At 33.6% G+C, this 16,647-nt stretch overlaps 1 long non-coding RNA gene across 1 annotated transcript; it reads right to left on the reverse strand.

Annotated features, from left to right (window-relative positions):
- Positions 1-1,283: 1,283 nt before the first annotated feature.
- Positions 1,284-15,674, reverse strand: LOC127554027 (uncharacterized). Its single transcript, XR_007951875.1, has 2 exons — positions 15,384-15,674; positions 1,284-6,984 (listed from the first exon to the last, which is right to left on the reverse strand). It is a non-coding gene; the product is annotated as an uncharacterized LOC127554027 (long non-coding RNA).
- Between the last annotated feature and the right edge of the window lie 973 nt (positions 15,675-16,647).

Genomic DNA, 16,647 nt, shown 5'->3' on the forward strand with positions numbered 1-16,647 from the left:
AAACTCCTAGAGGATACAATTATATAGTCATGGATTTTTATAGACATTTGTCAGTAGCACATCTGTCATCATAGGCTTTTCATGGTATGAAAATCCAATATATTTTACTATATTCACATGAGACTGAGCCTGTATGTATTTGCAGACATGCTACATCTCCTGCCTTTTGTGCTTTGGCAAGTGTTTTCAGGATTTTAGTGTTCTATTGAGTGACTTGTATCAAATTATCTTTTCAGATTATTTATATATATGTATTATTTCCATTATGCATTTTAATATGCATGAAGGATAGTACTATAAAGACTAGTCAAAGCTAGAATTTGTGCAGATGGGGCCTTTTATCTTCCTGCACTTCATTAGTCATGAATAACACACGCCTATGTAGGCTTTTGGCTTCTCGCCTATTTTAAAAGGCTCACAAACATACACACTACTATTTTGTGAGCACTAATGAACTGTTATTTTACATTCATGAAAACTGTCATTTGTCCTCTACATTACGAGTGTCAAATAAAAAGGTGTCAAATAAATCGAAATGAATCCTTTCAACTGCTTATTGACTTAGAAAACCATAAATTAACATTATTTGTTTTATTGTATCTTTATTTTATTAGACTTTTAAATTAAAATTTCCATTTTGCATTTGCTGCCCTGCCTAGCTTCAGTTCATGGAACTACATGCCCCTCCCAAGATATCTTCATCACTTTTAAACTCACCATTATGTTGCTAACTCAAGCCTTGATCCATTCCACATTCTTCAAGCTCTCTTTCCCTCTGGTGATGGAGTACTAAATTCTTCTGAATGCCTTCCTTTATTTTATTTTTTAATAGTCTACACATTTTAGTTGTATTGCAGCATCTGTTTCTTTTAAAGAGGACAGAAACTGAACTCAGCTCATCCTACTTTGCATCAGTTGCTCTGCCTGATTGCAACTCCACAGATGAAGATGCTCCAAAATGGGTACTCCTTGGTATCCTCTCTACATCATTCTCCACTCCTGACTCCTTTTGTATATTATCTCCTCCCTTATATTATAAGTTTCTTGAGGGTAGAAACTGTCTTTGTTTTTATTAATTGTATCTTCAGCATTTAACACAATACCTGGTCCATAGCAGGTGCTTAATAAATGTTTATTGGATTGGATTTTTCCAAATTAAACATTTTAATTTGATTTGGGTCATGCTGGATCCATTTGCCGGCCAAGAAACTGTGAATCTGAAAATTCAGTCTATATTTTCTGTTGAGACAAATTCTTAAATCACTTTACTAAAGAGAGCATCCTTTCTTTGTATTCAACAATCAAGTAAAAATATTTATTGATTACCTTTGATGGATCAAGCATTAGAAATACAAGTAAAAACACTAAAGCATTCCCTTTTGAGAATTTACATCCAGACATGGAAAACAAGTAGAAATATCAATAGTTGCATAAATAATGCAATAAATAATAAAAAAATAGTGACTAAAACAAACATACAAAAGAGTTAAATACAAGGTATTTTGAGACAGAAGACACTAATAATTGGTGGGAATGAGGTGAGACTTCATGCAAAACATTGTGTTAAGGCTGCAGGTCTTAAAGGAAGATAGAACTTTGAGGCAGAGGTAAAGAAGAAATGGTCTTAGAAATAAAAAAATAATCTGTGAAAAATAATATCATTGAGAATATTTTTTTTAAGTTTGTTTTTGTGGAATAACAAACCAGGACCAGATACAATTTCTTTCTAATTTGTCAACTTGCTAAGTCACATTGAAAATGACAGAATAATGAAGCTGTCGATAACTTGTTATTTACATAAATGATTAATAAAGGGAAGCGGAATTGAATAGACAAGAGGGTGACTTCTAGGAAATATCTTTAGGGAGGGATCTTCAAACTTTTTGAGGTTCACAGGATCATGAAATTAAGCTTTGAACAGAATTTGTTGATGAAGGGATTCTTCATTCGTCCTTCATGAACATTGGGTGAGGGATGCAGGGGCCTGCATTTTGTTAAAAATGAAGTTCCTGAGAGTAAACAGTACACTATCAATTGTGTTCTACTCTGGGAATTCCAACTGCAGTGTTTTTCAAAGTGAAAGAAAACCAAAATTTCCAATTTAGAAAAGCATCCTGGCATGCTAGACAGGAGTATGCTTGGAGTTAAGGGACCTGAGTCCAATTCTGGCTTAACAGTCAGAGACAAAATCATTACACCTTACTTAGTCTGTTTCTTATTCTACAAAATGGAAATAATAATATTTATACATCCTATCTCACAGGACTGTGGTGAAGAAAGTTTTGGGTAGATGTTCAAGGTTCTTTTAACCTTGATAAATAGCATCTTTAATGCTTCAAAAATAAATATATTTTTGAATGAATTTGGTTAGAGATGTGATATTTTCTGTCCACCAGGGGAAAAAAATCTTTGCCTTAAATATCTTTGCCAAAAGTCTGATACTGGTACTAATTAAAGTACATAACAACCAAAGAAGTAGAAGAGTGGTTAAAGCATGTGTATATGTAGTTGTCAGAAGATTACAAACGATTAACAACCATATGAAAGACTGTTCCAACTCACTAACAAGTAAAATACAAATCAAAACATCTCTGAGTTTTCATCTTACATTCATCAAATTGGTAAAGATGATGGAAAATAGAAATAACTCCTCCTTGGGGATGCAGAAAAATGGTCATTTCATTTCCTACTGAATTGAACTCCTCTAGACTCAAAGAAAGTGAAAAATATCATGTTTCAGTCTTTATTCAAATAATATCAGTTCTTTCTCTGGAGGTGTATAGTATACTTCATCATTAGTTCTTTGGGACTAAAGCATGCTGAGAATAGTTAAGTTATAAATTATTCTTCATTGAACAATCTTGCTGTTACTGTGTACAATGTTGTCATCTTGGTTCTATGCACTTCACTATGTGTAGGTTCATGTAAGTCTTTCCAGATTTTTCTGAAATTATCCTGCTAATCATATCTTACAGCACAATCAGCATTCCATTACGATCATATATCATGGCTTGTTTAGCTATTCCCCAAACAATCGGCTTCCCTTTGATTCCAAGTCTTAGCTACCACAAAAAGAGCTAGTATAAATATTTTTGGATATATTCAGAATATGGACCAATTAATGATGTTGTTGAATTAAAGGGTATGCACAGTTTTATAGTCCTTTGGACATAATTAAAAATTACTCTCTAGAATGATTGAATCAGTTCATAATTTCAACAGTAATGCATTAGTGTCCCAGTTTTCCCACACTTCTCCAACATTCAACATTTTCCTTTTTTTGTCATATTAAGCACTTGGTTAAGTGTGAGGTAGTAACTCAGAGGAGTTTTAATGAGAAATTCTCTAATCAATAGAGACTGAAAACATTTTTTTTCCATATGAATATAGATAGCTTTGATTTATCTGTCTGATATTGGACCATTTATCAATTGAGGAATGATTTGCATAATGACTCAGTTCATTATATATTTTTAAAATGAAGACTTTATCAGAAATTCATTTAATAGTTTTCTTACATTTTTAAAAAATATTCTCTTCTTTTATTTTTCATGATTTTCAATTTGGTTCCAAATAATTGGGGAGTTAAAATTTTTCTTTTTCTAGATTTTTTAGTTGCATGTCCAATTCATTGATCTTCTCTTTCTTTATTTTATTGATGTAAGCAATTTAAGACATAAATTTTCTCCCAAATACCACTTTCAGGCTGCATCCCACAAATTTTGGTTTTTTTTTTTTGTTATTTTCTTTAGTGAAATGATCAATTGTTTTAATGACCTGTTCTTTAGGGTTAGATTATTTAACTTCCAATTAATTTAAATTTTTTCTTTCCATTGTCCATTATTGAATATAATGTTATCACATTATTATTTGAAAATGAGGCATTTACTAATTCTATTTTTCTATACTTAGTTATGAAATTTTTATGTCCTGATACATAATCAATTTTTGTGCAGGTGCCAAAATGCTTCCAAAAATAGTTACATTTCTTTCTATTCTCATTCAATTTTCTTCATATCTATCATAAGAAACTTTCCCAAAATTTTATTCTTCTTAACTTCTTTCTTGTTTTTTTTTTTTTTGGTTGATTAAATTTATTGAGTTCTGAGAGGGGAAAATTAAAGTCCTCCTCCATATAGTTTTATTATCTATTTCACCTCATAACTCCTATCTCCTTCAAAAAATAGATGCTGTACCATTTGGAGTTTAGCATATATATCACTCCATTGTCACGAGTGTCTTTTAACAAGATATAGTATCCTTCTTTCTTTCTTTATTTAGACCTATTTTTACTTTTGTTTTGTCTGAGATCATAATTGCTTCCCCTGCTTTCTTTGCTTTAGCTAAAGCATAACAGATACTGCTCCAAATTCTGCTTACCCTGTGTGCATCCTTCTGGATAATATGTATTTCTTATGAACAACATATTGTTGGATTCTGTTTTTAATCGATTCTACTGTCCACTCCATTTTATGAATGAGTCCATCCCATACACATTTACAGTTATGAGAACTAATTTTGTTTTTCCCTCCATGATATTTTTCACTTGTTTATCCCCATGTATCCCTTATATTCCATGCTTTCCTTTCTCACACATTTTATTTCTGACCACTCCCTCTTCTATTACCCCTGTCCTATCCCATTCACTTTTTTACTTCCTTATAGAACAAGATAGATTTCTATAGCCATCTGAGTGCATATATTATTTCCTCTTCAAGTCAATTTAAATGAGAGTAAGATTTAAGTTTTGCCCTCCAACCCAACCCTTCCCTTTCCCCAGATTCCTTTCCATATAATAAATTTTTCATACATCTTTTATGTGAGGTAATTTATTTCATTTAATCTCTTCCTTCCTTCTAGTGCACTTTTCTTTCTTATTACCTTTATTTATTTATTTATTTTTTGTGAAGAGGGGGGTAACATCCCATCAAAGGCTCTCTATATCCATTACCTGTCTACATATACTCTTAATTGATTTCATGCAGGTAAAGTTGTTAAGTTACAAATATTATTTTGCCATAAAGAAATATGAAGTTCATCCTTAATGAATTTCTCATTTTTTTATTTCATGTTTCTTGTTTACCTTTTTTTATGTTTACCTTGAGTCTTGTTTGTGGAAGTCATTTTTTAAAAATTCAGTTTTGGTCTTTTAATTAGAAATGCTTGAAAGTCCATTATTTCACTTAATATACATTTTCCCTTGAAAAATAATATTTAATTTTGCTGGGTAGGTGATTCTTAGTTTTAATCCTAACTCCTTTGTCTTTTCATATATCACATTTCAAACCCATTCTTTAATGTGAAAGCTGCCTAATCCTGTGTAATCTTAATTGTAATTCCATGATATTTGAATTATTTATTTTTTGCTGCTTGTAATACTTTCTCCTTTACCTATGAGCTCTGGAATTTGGCTCCAATAATTCTTAGAATTTTCATTTTGGGTATTCTTTCAGATAACTCTTGGTAGATTCTATTAGTTTCTGTTTTGCCCTCTTGTTTTAATATATGAGTATTTTTATTTTTTATTTTTTGCTGAGGCAATTGAAGGTAAGTGATTTGCCCAGGGTCACATAGTGTTAGAGTGTCTGAGGTCAAATTTGAACTCAGATCCTCCTGACTTCAAGGCTGGTGCTCTATCCACTATGCCTCTATGTTGTTCAGAATTTTTTCTTGGTCATTACTTTCAGATAGTCAAATAATTCTTATTCTATTATTCCTAGATCTAGTTAGTGGTTTTCCAATGAGAAATTTCACATTTTTCTTCTATTTTTTAAACTTTTTTTGATTTTGTTTTATCATATTTTGATGTCCCATAGATCCTTCATTTCCATTTGTTCAATCACAATTTTTAAGGAATTATTTTCTTTAGTGAGATTCTGTACTTCCTTTTCCATTTGGTGAATTCCTTTTTTTAGGGAATCATTTTGTTTGGTAATTTTTTTATATATCATTTCCTCATGCTACTGATTTTTTTTTTTCAATATTCCCTTCCATTACTCTCATTTCTTTTCCCAATTTTTCTTCTACTTCTCTAATTTGCTTTTTAAAATCTCCTTTAAGTTTTTCTAGGAATTCTTTTTGGCTCTGAAAACAAATTACATTTTTCTTTGAGGCTTCACATGTAGCTATTTTGATCCTAGTATCTTTTTTCTAAGTTTATACCTTGATCCTCCCAATCACCAAAACAATTTTCTATAGTCAAGCTTTTTTATCCTCACTTTTTTCTTCCTTTTTTGTGACTTGATGTTTTTATTTGAGAGTAGGCCTTTGGGCCTGCACAGTCCCAAACTTTTTGTGCTGGACTCTGGTTCTTACTCTGGGTTTTGCTGGTTTTCAGGGCTTAGCTACTTGCTTTCTTTGTAAGATAGGTTTTCCTTCTGACTTATACTTGAGGTTGGATCCTCCTATTGTCTGCCCCTGGTGTAGAGTCCAAAAGTGGGGCTGTGCTACTGAGTTTTGTTTTGTTTTTTATGGTAACAGTGTCTTTCTGGAAGCTGATCCTGGGGAATGGATCTTATTGCTGGTCAACCCCAGTGGGTCCCTGCTTCTGGACTGCTATTGGAAATGGAGTCTCTGCTGGTAGGCTTCAGGAGTGGATTCTCATTGCTCTACTCCTGGAATGGGGCTTCATACTGGTCAGCAATAGAGTCAGGGCCTTGTTGGTGGAGTTGGAGTTGCTGGGGTGGGGCCTGGCTGAACTGCACAGACTGCTCCCTAGCCTCAGGGGCAGCCCCACTGTTGGGGTGCCTGTGGCTAAGAGTCCTCCTGCAGTCTCTCTGTGGTGAGACTGACTGTTACTGTCACTTTTGGACCTTGCTCTCCTCCACCACAGTGAGATAGATGTTTCCTACTGGTCTGGCAAACTGCTTCCCTGCTCCTAGATCAGTTCTGAGGTGTTTTTCTAGTTGTTTGGAAAAGTATTTAGAAGGATTTCAGAAGGTTCTTTCTTCATTCCATCACCTTGGCACCAAAAGTGTCTATACCCTTAAAGAGAAATACAAAAGTAAAATTTAATTTGAATGTAATTAGACTTTTGGTATTAAAATGTTGTGAAGACCAGCTAATACACAATGCTTAGGAAAGAGGGTTATACTTTTTAATAATTATTAGTGTCCATTTGGGATAATACCAGTATCTCCACTAGAGTCGACCTTAGACATGATATTGTTTGACATTTATTGTCATTGACCTAGAAGGCAAAAAACAAAACAAACAAAACAAAACAACAGTTTCATTGAATGCATGGAAGGTATAGCAAGGAAAATTAAAAAGAAACTGTCTTTGAAGTGAGAAAACCTTGATTCTTGTTATTTTTCCTGCTGTGAATGTGATGTTAATCATAAATTACTTGGAAAATAAAATCATTTTAACCTATGTACTTCGTTTTCCTTGTCTGTTAAGTGAGATATTGGGCTCAAAACCAATTTCCCCTCTATCTCCAATTTTTGATGATATGACATTTTTATCAATGGCTTTGATTAAAATTAACAATTTTTAACAAACATTTTTTAAGAAGTAGGCAAAACACTGGGGTAGGAATTAGGGGAGACAAAACATGGTCTCTAACCTTAAAGACATGTATTGAGGAAAAGAATATACAATTATATACTATGTTAAAAAAACCCAGAAGAAGCTAAAGGAGAAGTTCATAAGTCTATAAGCATTTGTTAAGTGGCTATTATGTGACAGGCAATGTAATACATGCCGGGATGTGAAGAAAGGAAAAAGTAGTCTCCTAAACCATCTCAGAGTCTAACAGAAGGGAACAATATAAAAACAAATGAGATAATACATGATAAATTGAACATAATCTCAGAGGGAAAGCACTCAGAGGGAAAAGCTTCAGATAAAAGATGCAATATCAATTGGACTTGAAGGAAGCTGAGGAAGGTAGAAGGTAAAGATGAAAAGGGCAGGAAGTAGAGATGATGTATTTCAGGCAGAAGGAACATGCAATAAAAATGTCTTGTATATGGAGTCTGGAGATGGAGTGTCTTATGCAAGGAATAGCATAAGGTGGCCAATGTCACTGTATCACAGAGTACATGGGAGTAAGGACATAAGATAAAAGAAGATTAGAAAGGTAGGAGGGGACCAGGTTAATTAAAGTTATACATAAACAACATGGTATAGTGAAAAGGGATCTGAACCTGAAGATTTGTGTTCAAGTCCTAGCTCCAACCTTGAGATAAAACCTTGTGGAAGTTAGGCAAGTCACTTCATCAATTTAATGTTATTTTTCTTTCTGTGAAATACTAATTCTTCTATTACCTATCTCCTAAAATTGTTGTGAGAAAAATATCCTACTTTATACAATACAAACTTTATAAACATTAATGTGCTATGAAAATGTGAATTGTATAGTAAGAAGTATGTAAGTAGAGAAACAAGATGAGAGTTCCATTTTTTTCCATTTTTTTGGTGTGTTTTATTTTTTTAATTCACAGAGTACAAGCTTTTCCATAACACAGCATAATAAAAAGATGATTGCACATGAAACTGCAAACCTACTATATACAATTTGCTATTCCCTCCAAATATACAACAAAGGTATCATATAAATTTTTTTCCCTTTTATTTCTCTCTCCACCCTAGAGATGGTTTCCATATGACACAAATATGTGTATATACATGTATATACATATATATGTAAAATTATTCTATACATATTTCTATTTATTAGGCTTTTTTTTCCCTCTGGATGAGATAGCATGCTTCTTCCTACCGTTAAAACAAAAAGAATTGATTAAACATGTCAGATAGGCATAGGACTTAGAAATGAATATACATCAGCAAGATTGGTATTGGAATTTCCCATTTAAAGTTTCAAATGTAGAAATTACTGGGCAATCCTACCATTATCCTTAGCACATCTTAAAACATTCCCTAATGGATGTGGAGTATGGAAAAAATGATGTATTATGTAAGAGCAATGGTGAGAATTATAGGGAACTTATAGAGAGAGCTTACATTAGAAAAAGAGAAAATATAATTAAAGGAAAGAAAATCAGAGCTATGAAATTTTTAATAGGCTCAAAACCCCTAGAGAAAAGAAAACTTAGAGAGCTCCTAAAAATAGTCATAAAAAACGTTTACTAGGTGGAAAATGGTGGTAAGCCTTTCTGCATCTATAACAATGGAGCAAAAAGATAACTAAAACAACAGGATAGGTTATTGGTCAGAAAATAGAATATTTTTTAAAAGAGAATAGAGATGGGCCCTCTCTTAGAGCCTTAAAGAAAGGACAAAAAAAAAAAAAAAAAACCTCAAGTGTAACCCTTGGGCTGTCTAGGAGCCCAAGAATGGATTTAGAGGACCTCTTAAATTTCCATCCTATCATAGGATTGTGACAAAGGTAAACAAAGTAGTGGAATGGAAATTGTTCCAAATTTGCAGTTAGAACTTCAACAAATCACTTTATCTCTCTGAATCTCATCTGTAAAAGCATGGAAATGGATGCAAGCAAAGGGAAACTAAAGTTTCTTTCAACTCTAGGTTTGTAATCCTAGGGCAATCAAAGATTCATAGAGTATAACAATTGAATAGGACTTTCAAAATCATCTAGTTCTAGGATTTTTAACCTGAGGGTCTATGCACTTTTAAAAATGCTAATTATTTTTCAAAATAATTGGTTTCCTTTATAATCCTATTCATTTAAAATGTTATTCTGAGAAAGGGTCCATATGTTTCATTAGACTAGCAAAGGGGTCGATAAAAAAAAGTTTTAAAATTCCTTTCTAAATTTCCTTCCTTTTAATGAGAGAAACTGAGACTCAGAGAAGGGGAAGAGGCTCTCACAAGTTTACATTATTAGTTAATCTCTTTAAGAAAACCAGAACACACAATGTCTCACATGAAAGAGAGCACAATGCTTTTTTCATGTTTTAAAAAATTATACTACAGGAAACTGGAGACAAATTCTTTTCCAATGTCTGAGTTAAATTTATTGTTAGTCTCTGGAGAATAATCTACATACAACTTTCAGGACTAATTTTCCATAAAGTACTCACTGAAAACCAAAAACTACCCAAAAGCATTCTTGTTTATTAATAAATAACAAGAAACCTAAAGGATGTGGGGGAGTTTTGAAGTATGGAAATGTACATGTTTTTGTTAAGAGGTCTGCTTTTGGCAGACTACCTTATATAATAAATTCTCCACAAGTATTTGTGGGTTTGCTGCTTACAGCCCAAAGTCATAGCTTCCCAGAGAGCACTAGGATGAAGTCTGAATTTTCAATGGGAATTATGGGTATTTTAGTCTTCATTAGGACCTTCCTTGAACTCAAATTGTTACAATTAAGAAAATATTTTTACCAAAAAAAATTAAGTAAGAACATATCCAAATATGCATACAAATCACTTCCCTCCCCTATCATCAGAGAGAAGGATAACCAAAAACTTAGTCAAAGAATTGGAACTAAAAGGAGCCACATTTCCTCTGAAGGGACAGGCCCAGGCCTTTATAGAGTCAAGTAAGATGTTTCTACTTGGTATAAGACAAAGTATATTGTGCTCAGATTTAGAAGATGTATGTTCAAGTACCTCTCTGGGAATTTATAAATCATGTGTCTATATTCAAATCATTTAAGTTTTTTGAGCCCCAGTTCTCTTAGCAGTAAAATGAAATATACCATCTATTATCACAAAATAATCAAGAAATTCAAATGAGATAATAGATGTGAAGTGCTTTGTAGATCTAGTGAATTTAAGTGAAATTTATACATTTAAGTGAATTTTAGGACGATATTTTCAAAGTAAAAATCACACTTGAATTCCCATTTACTTTTTGCCCACTGCCTCCTATCTCTTTGGGCAGGGCAGGGTAGGGCATCATCATATATGGAATCAAGAAATTCATTATTAAATCTTTTTTCTTCTTAACTAACTCAATTGAGAAAGGTGGGATTTTCCAAAATAAACCTTTACTTAAAAACTGAAGGTTAACAAATCTTACAAAAACATTAAAATTAGTTGAGTTTGCAGAGTCAAGATTTCTGGTCCTAATTTACCTAAAGCTTAGCCACAGATGAAACTGATTTATGCAGATTATAGGACATCTCATATTCTTCCTTTCACTTCAATTTTATCTGTATTTTCCTTACCAGGAAAGGAACAGAGAGAAATAATTTTGCTCTCCTGACAACTAGGCAGGACAATAGATTGTTTAAGTGGATAACAATGTCTCAATCAACAAACATTTATTAAGTTCCTACTCTATGTAGGCACTTTTTAAGGACCTGATTATATAAATTTGTACTTAAGAAAGTTGGGAAGGAAAGAAAAAGGGAAAAGAATATGCATTTATGGAGTAGCTACTATATGCCAGGCACTATGTTGAACAGTTTTTACAAATATGATCTCATTTGATTCTTACAATCATCCTTTGAGATAGGTGTTGCTATTATTCCCATTTTACAGTTGAGAAAACTGAGACAATCAGTATTTAAGTGGTTTACCAAAGTCTCATAGCTAGTAAATGTCTGAGATTGCATTTGAATTCAGGTTTTCCTGACTGAAGGTCTAGATCTGTATTTAGAATTACCCAGCAGCCCCAGAAGAAAGACCACTAATTTCAGTAATAAGTAATTAAATTTTATTCATTTTTCCAACATATTTATTGAGTACCTGCTATACATAATTATGTAGACTAAGTATTGATTGGGGAGGGAAAGAGGGGAAGAGGTACAAAAGTGAACAAGATATGATCTATTCCCTCACAGAGCCCTTATTCATTATACATTATCAAATTAGAAAAGTTATTTATGTCTTCTCAGCAAATGTCTTTTTCTACTTTTTCAAAGTGCAGATTTTACTGCCACCTATGTGGAGAGATTTCCTTTACCCCTACATGCCTGAGGAGACTAAAACAAGTGCCAATATTGAGAGGCTTAGGGATATATGAATTTTATTGATCAAAACAGCTTCATCACACTGTGGGGCTCCCATATCAGGGCAAGGATTCCATCAATATTGTACTCCAAGAATCAGACTTAGAAGCACAAGCTATTTCCCACCCTTCTCACAAAACACACACACACCTACACACACACACACACACACACACACACACACACAAACACACATGCACACACACATACACACACTCACTAAGGGCTTATAGTTATGGGACACTGTTCTGAAAATATGAGTTTCAAAGCATTAGTTTTTTCTAAAATCCTTTACCTTAAAATTAGCATAGCCACAAATGAACAAGCTACAAATTAGGGATTGATTTTCTAGATTTAAGAAAATGAAGCAGATAAACTCCTCACTGCATACATCACAAAGCATATTCCTTCAATGGCTTCTTTCAAATCCCTTTTCTTGATAATTCTATTGCTCTTCTTAATCTATTTCATATTTACTACCTCTTCATTTTGTCGGTAATCTCTTCTCATAAATAAAGGTACCTTTTTGCAAAGGAAAAAAAAATAAAATAAAGCAGAAAATGATAATAATAATGCTGATTTTTTAAAAAAATTGCTGATTAAGCTTAAAATTGTGTCTGTATTTTTCCCAGAAAATTGGTCCTTAATCGTTTACCATAAGACCATCTAACAATGGATTATTGCAAGGGGAAAATGAGTGTCAGCTGTTAATATTTATAATCTTCCAAAAGGAGGGTAATCTTTCCATCCCGACATTCCAAATGGCACATTGTACTTTAGAAAAAATGAACACAAAATGCGACATTTCTATAATCTTTTCCCTATCACTTTTCTGAGCTTGTCTTTGTGTTATGGATACTATGTGTCTCACAAAAGTAACCAGAGTCATCAGTCTTGCATAAATGTATATGCCAGGGAAACAGATAAGAGAAGATGGATGATGCTTCAGTAGGTCACATCACCTTAGTTAAGTGGTAAGTAAGCTCCATGGGGTGGGGACTGTTTCATTTTTGTCTTTGTATTCCCAGTGCCTAGAATAGTTCCTGACACATATGCATGTTGATTGATTAATGACTAGAAGAATAACTCCAGGTATATAGTCTATCAATAGCAGGATATGCTAACCAAAAGTTTAGTACCTACTTGGATGCTGAGCATATAGGAGTTAATTATTTCTTGATTAATTATTAAACCAGTAGCATCATAAAAGCAGAGACTTGCTTAATTCCCAGAATAGTCTTTGAAGTCCCTATAAAGTACTCTAAAAAAGTGAAGATTGTAAAATAGAAACATCAATGAAAGCAGCATAAATCAGACTTAAAAATGAAAACCTCTTCTCCTTTAGTTATAAAGATAGCGACAGCTTGAGTTTTTCATGTTTTTCATTTATGTAGAACTCAGTTCATGCTTGATATGTCATTCTCTTAGGGAGGAAGGCAGTTCTAAGAGGTTCATTTTGTGAGCTAGGATTGTTATCAGCCACTAAAAGCCTCTTTAAAAATCTATTTTATTTCATATTTTACTTTTTTTCTTAATTGAGCACCAACACATTGCCATGGACTGGACATGGGAAATTGGGTTGGAATTTGAAACATTAGCCCGAAAGGGGAAAAAAAAGCCATAGGATGGTGCATATCCCTTTTATTATCAAGAATTATTTCCTTCTATAAGAAAATGAAACTAAAATTTGCAAAATAAGTTCTTGAAAAGATTGAAACAAGTTAGTTGTGGAGGATAAAGAGAAACTAGTTGAAATAATAGGAACAACTTATAAGCCCCATTTAGAATTACATCTTAATAAACTTGTTTGTTGCATAAGATTATATAGTTACATTTGCTACTTTTCTATCCCCTCCCAATTTTTTACCTACCATCTTCTTTTATAAAGTACTTACCATAATTTTCTGGTTTCCTAATCTATCTGTAGCATCACTACAGACAAGAATACTCTGTACTTTGCCTCCATATCTTTGTTCATATTGCTTCCTGTCCCTGGAATGCCCTCTTCCTCTCTCTGCATGTGAAATCTATCCTTTAAAAATCCAACTCAAAAAATCTTCTTCATAAAGCCTTTCTGATTGTTCTTGCAGATAATGACCTCCCTCAGACAGCACTTTTGTAAAAACTTCTTATTGCTTCCACTCAAGTCTGATGCTTCATTATGGAAGCAAACTTGGGTTTTGGAAGATTATGACAATGGAGAATAAAATTTCATAGATTCTACCAGAATTGAAAAGCTTTGAGCATGTTCCTGATTGGATTGGATGTCTCATGCCCAGGGACTGGCCTATATGAGGTCAGAGAGGGTAATCACTAGGCTGACCACGGGGTGATGAATTTTTCCAGCCGTAACAACTCTCAAATATCATCCATTAAGTGCTAGAGGGGTTGTGGGCTATGTTGGTGAAAGGAATACTATACCAGCAAAACTCAGGTACTTGAAATGTTGAAGTACTAATGAAAGGCTGTCACTGTGGTATAATCTGTCTATTTGTCAAAGTACACCATAGGAAACCCATGGGCATAGGAGTTTCTACGCTTGAAACTACACAAAAAAGTTTCCTTGGTTGAACAAAAAAGGATAAATACAGAAGTGCTGGGAAATAGGAAAAGAGAGAGAAACCTTAGAATACAAGGGCTGTCCACAATAGCAGAAGGGGTAGCGGTAAGCTGTAAATTAGGTGGTGGAGTGTGTCTAATAAAGCTGCAATTTAATTAATTATTTTTGTGATGTATAGAGCCTTTTAGAATTAGAGGATATAGGATACAACTATTTCTGATTACTGAAAACAGACTATCACATAGAAGGCAATAGAAATGTTAATGCATATGTGAGCAGGCTATAGCATATGATCAATAAGGAATTAGTGCCAAGAGCTCTGAATTTTGGCTGAATCTAAGAAGTCAATTTGAACCAAGAAAGCATTAGAGAATCTATGTTTTGCAAAAGGGTATTGAGATAGGAGGAATGATACTGCATGGTATAGCTGACTTAATGCTTTATCTAAGGTTAGCAGGTTCTAACAGTTACCTATAGAACCATCAATAAGGGCCTTGCTATTGGACATCTTTTGAGAGAGCTCACTGGAAGAGACCAACTACCAAAGCAATAACCAGTTGTCTATGGGATTAATTAATGCTTGGATTTCTAGGGATTAATGTGAGTCAGTTTACGGGGCTGAGGAAAAAGTTTTTATCCAGAAACCAAAGTTCTTTGTAACAATGGGACAGAGATATGTTAGAGCCAGTTTATAATCTCAGCTCATGGTAGTAATTGTTCATGTAAAGTAAAATAAAAATGTATAAATGGACATTTATACTTCAGAAAAAAAGACAAATGCTACAAATTAGGACGAGTTATTGCTTTGTTGATTTCTAAACATAAGAAAGTAATGGAGAAAATGTTAATAAAGCAAATTAAATTTTAAAATTTGTATCATAAGCACTGACCCTCCTCCAAGATAAATTGGTTGTTATTCATTTACTATCTTACCTCTGGCATTGGATCCCTAGAAGGTTAAATGAGTTATTGTTTGCTTGTCCTCAATAGGAGAGTAAGAAGTGCAGAGCTCTTCCATGGAGTAAAGATAATTTTGTTTGGTAGTTTTTCATTTATGTCCAACTCTCCATGACTCCAGTTGGGGTTTTCTTGGCAGAAATACTAGAATGGTTTGCCATTTTCTAATCCAGCTCATTTTACAGCTGAGGAAAATAAGGCAAACAGAGTTCATTGACTTGCTCAGGATCACATAGATAGTGCTCCAATATGTTTTCATGCACAAAAATTGACAAGAAAAATACAAATCCTTCTTTCCTGCATTCACTGTCTATTAAACCTAAAATAGTGTTTTTTTTTTTATTTCTAACTATAAACATTGCTTTCCTGTCCCTGCAGTTATATTATTCTTAAGTTGATAAGTGAAAGGTAAACAATTACAGAATTCTGCTTCAGAGCAGAAAGGAAGACACCAATTATTGTCATGTGGTTCAGAGACTCTTAGGTTTTTTTTTTTTTTTCTTGAGTCATGGATCCCTTTTGTAGTCTGGGGAAACCTATAGATCCCTTCTCAGAATACTGTATTTAAATGTATATAAATACATGCATAGGATAACAAAGGAAATAAAAAATACTAAAATATAGTTTCTCTTTCCTCTCTTTCTCTCTCCCTCTCCTTTTCTTTCTTTCCTTTTTTCCTCTCTCCGTCTCTCCCTTTTCCTCCCTCCCTCCCTTCCTCTCTCTCTTCTTTCTCCCTCTCTTTCTTTTCTCTTTCTCTCCCTCTCTTTTCCTCTCTTCTTCCCTCCCTCTCTCCCTCCTTTCTTCTTTCTCTTTCTGTCTCTCTGTATGTCTCTCTCTTTGTTGCTCTCTTTTTCCTCTCATCTATCTCCTTCTCTCTCTATTTGTGTGTGTGTGTGTGTGTGTGTGTTTCTGTCTCTTTTTCTGTCTCTTTTTCTGTCTCTGTCTCTGTCTCTGTCTCTGTCTCTGTCTCTCTTAAGTCTTGATCCAGACTAATCTCACATTTTAAAGATAAGAAAATTAGCCAGGAGCTTCAAAAGCTGTAAGGGGGAAAGTACAGGGCCTTGTCATGGTCTGGGTCAGAGCTCTCTTTTTTCATGACAATTGTTATTGGGAGTCTTTTTTAATATGTCTGACAGCTAAAGAAAGTAAAAACCTCGCTGGAAAGAGAATAAATGACCCAAAAGCAGCTTGCCCAGTAGGCGATCTCTCCTTGGCTGCTTTGCTCATTAGGTTATCTCGC

The sequence above is a fragment of the Antechinus flavipes genome, chromosome 3 (genome assembly GCF_016432865.1).
Source record: "Antechinus flavipes isolate AdamAnt ecotype Samford, QLD, Australia chromosome 3, AdamAnt_v2, whole genome shotgun sequence".
NCBI classification, from domain to species: Eukaryota; Metazoa; Chordata; class Mammalia; order Dasyuromorphia; family Dasyuridae; genus Antechinus; species Antechinus flavipes.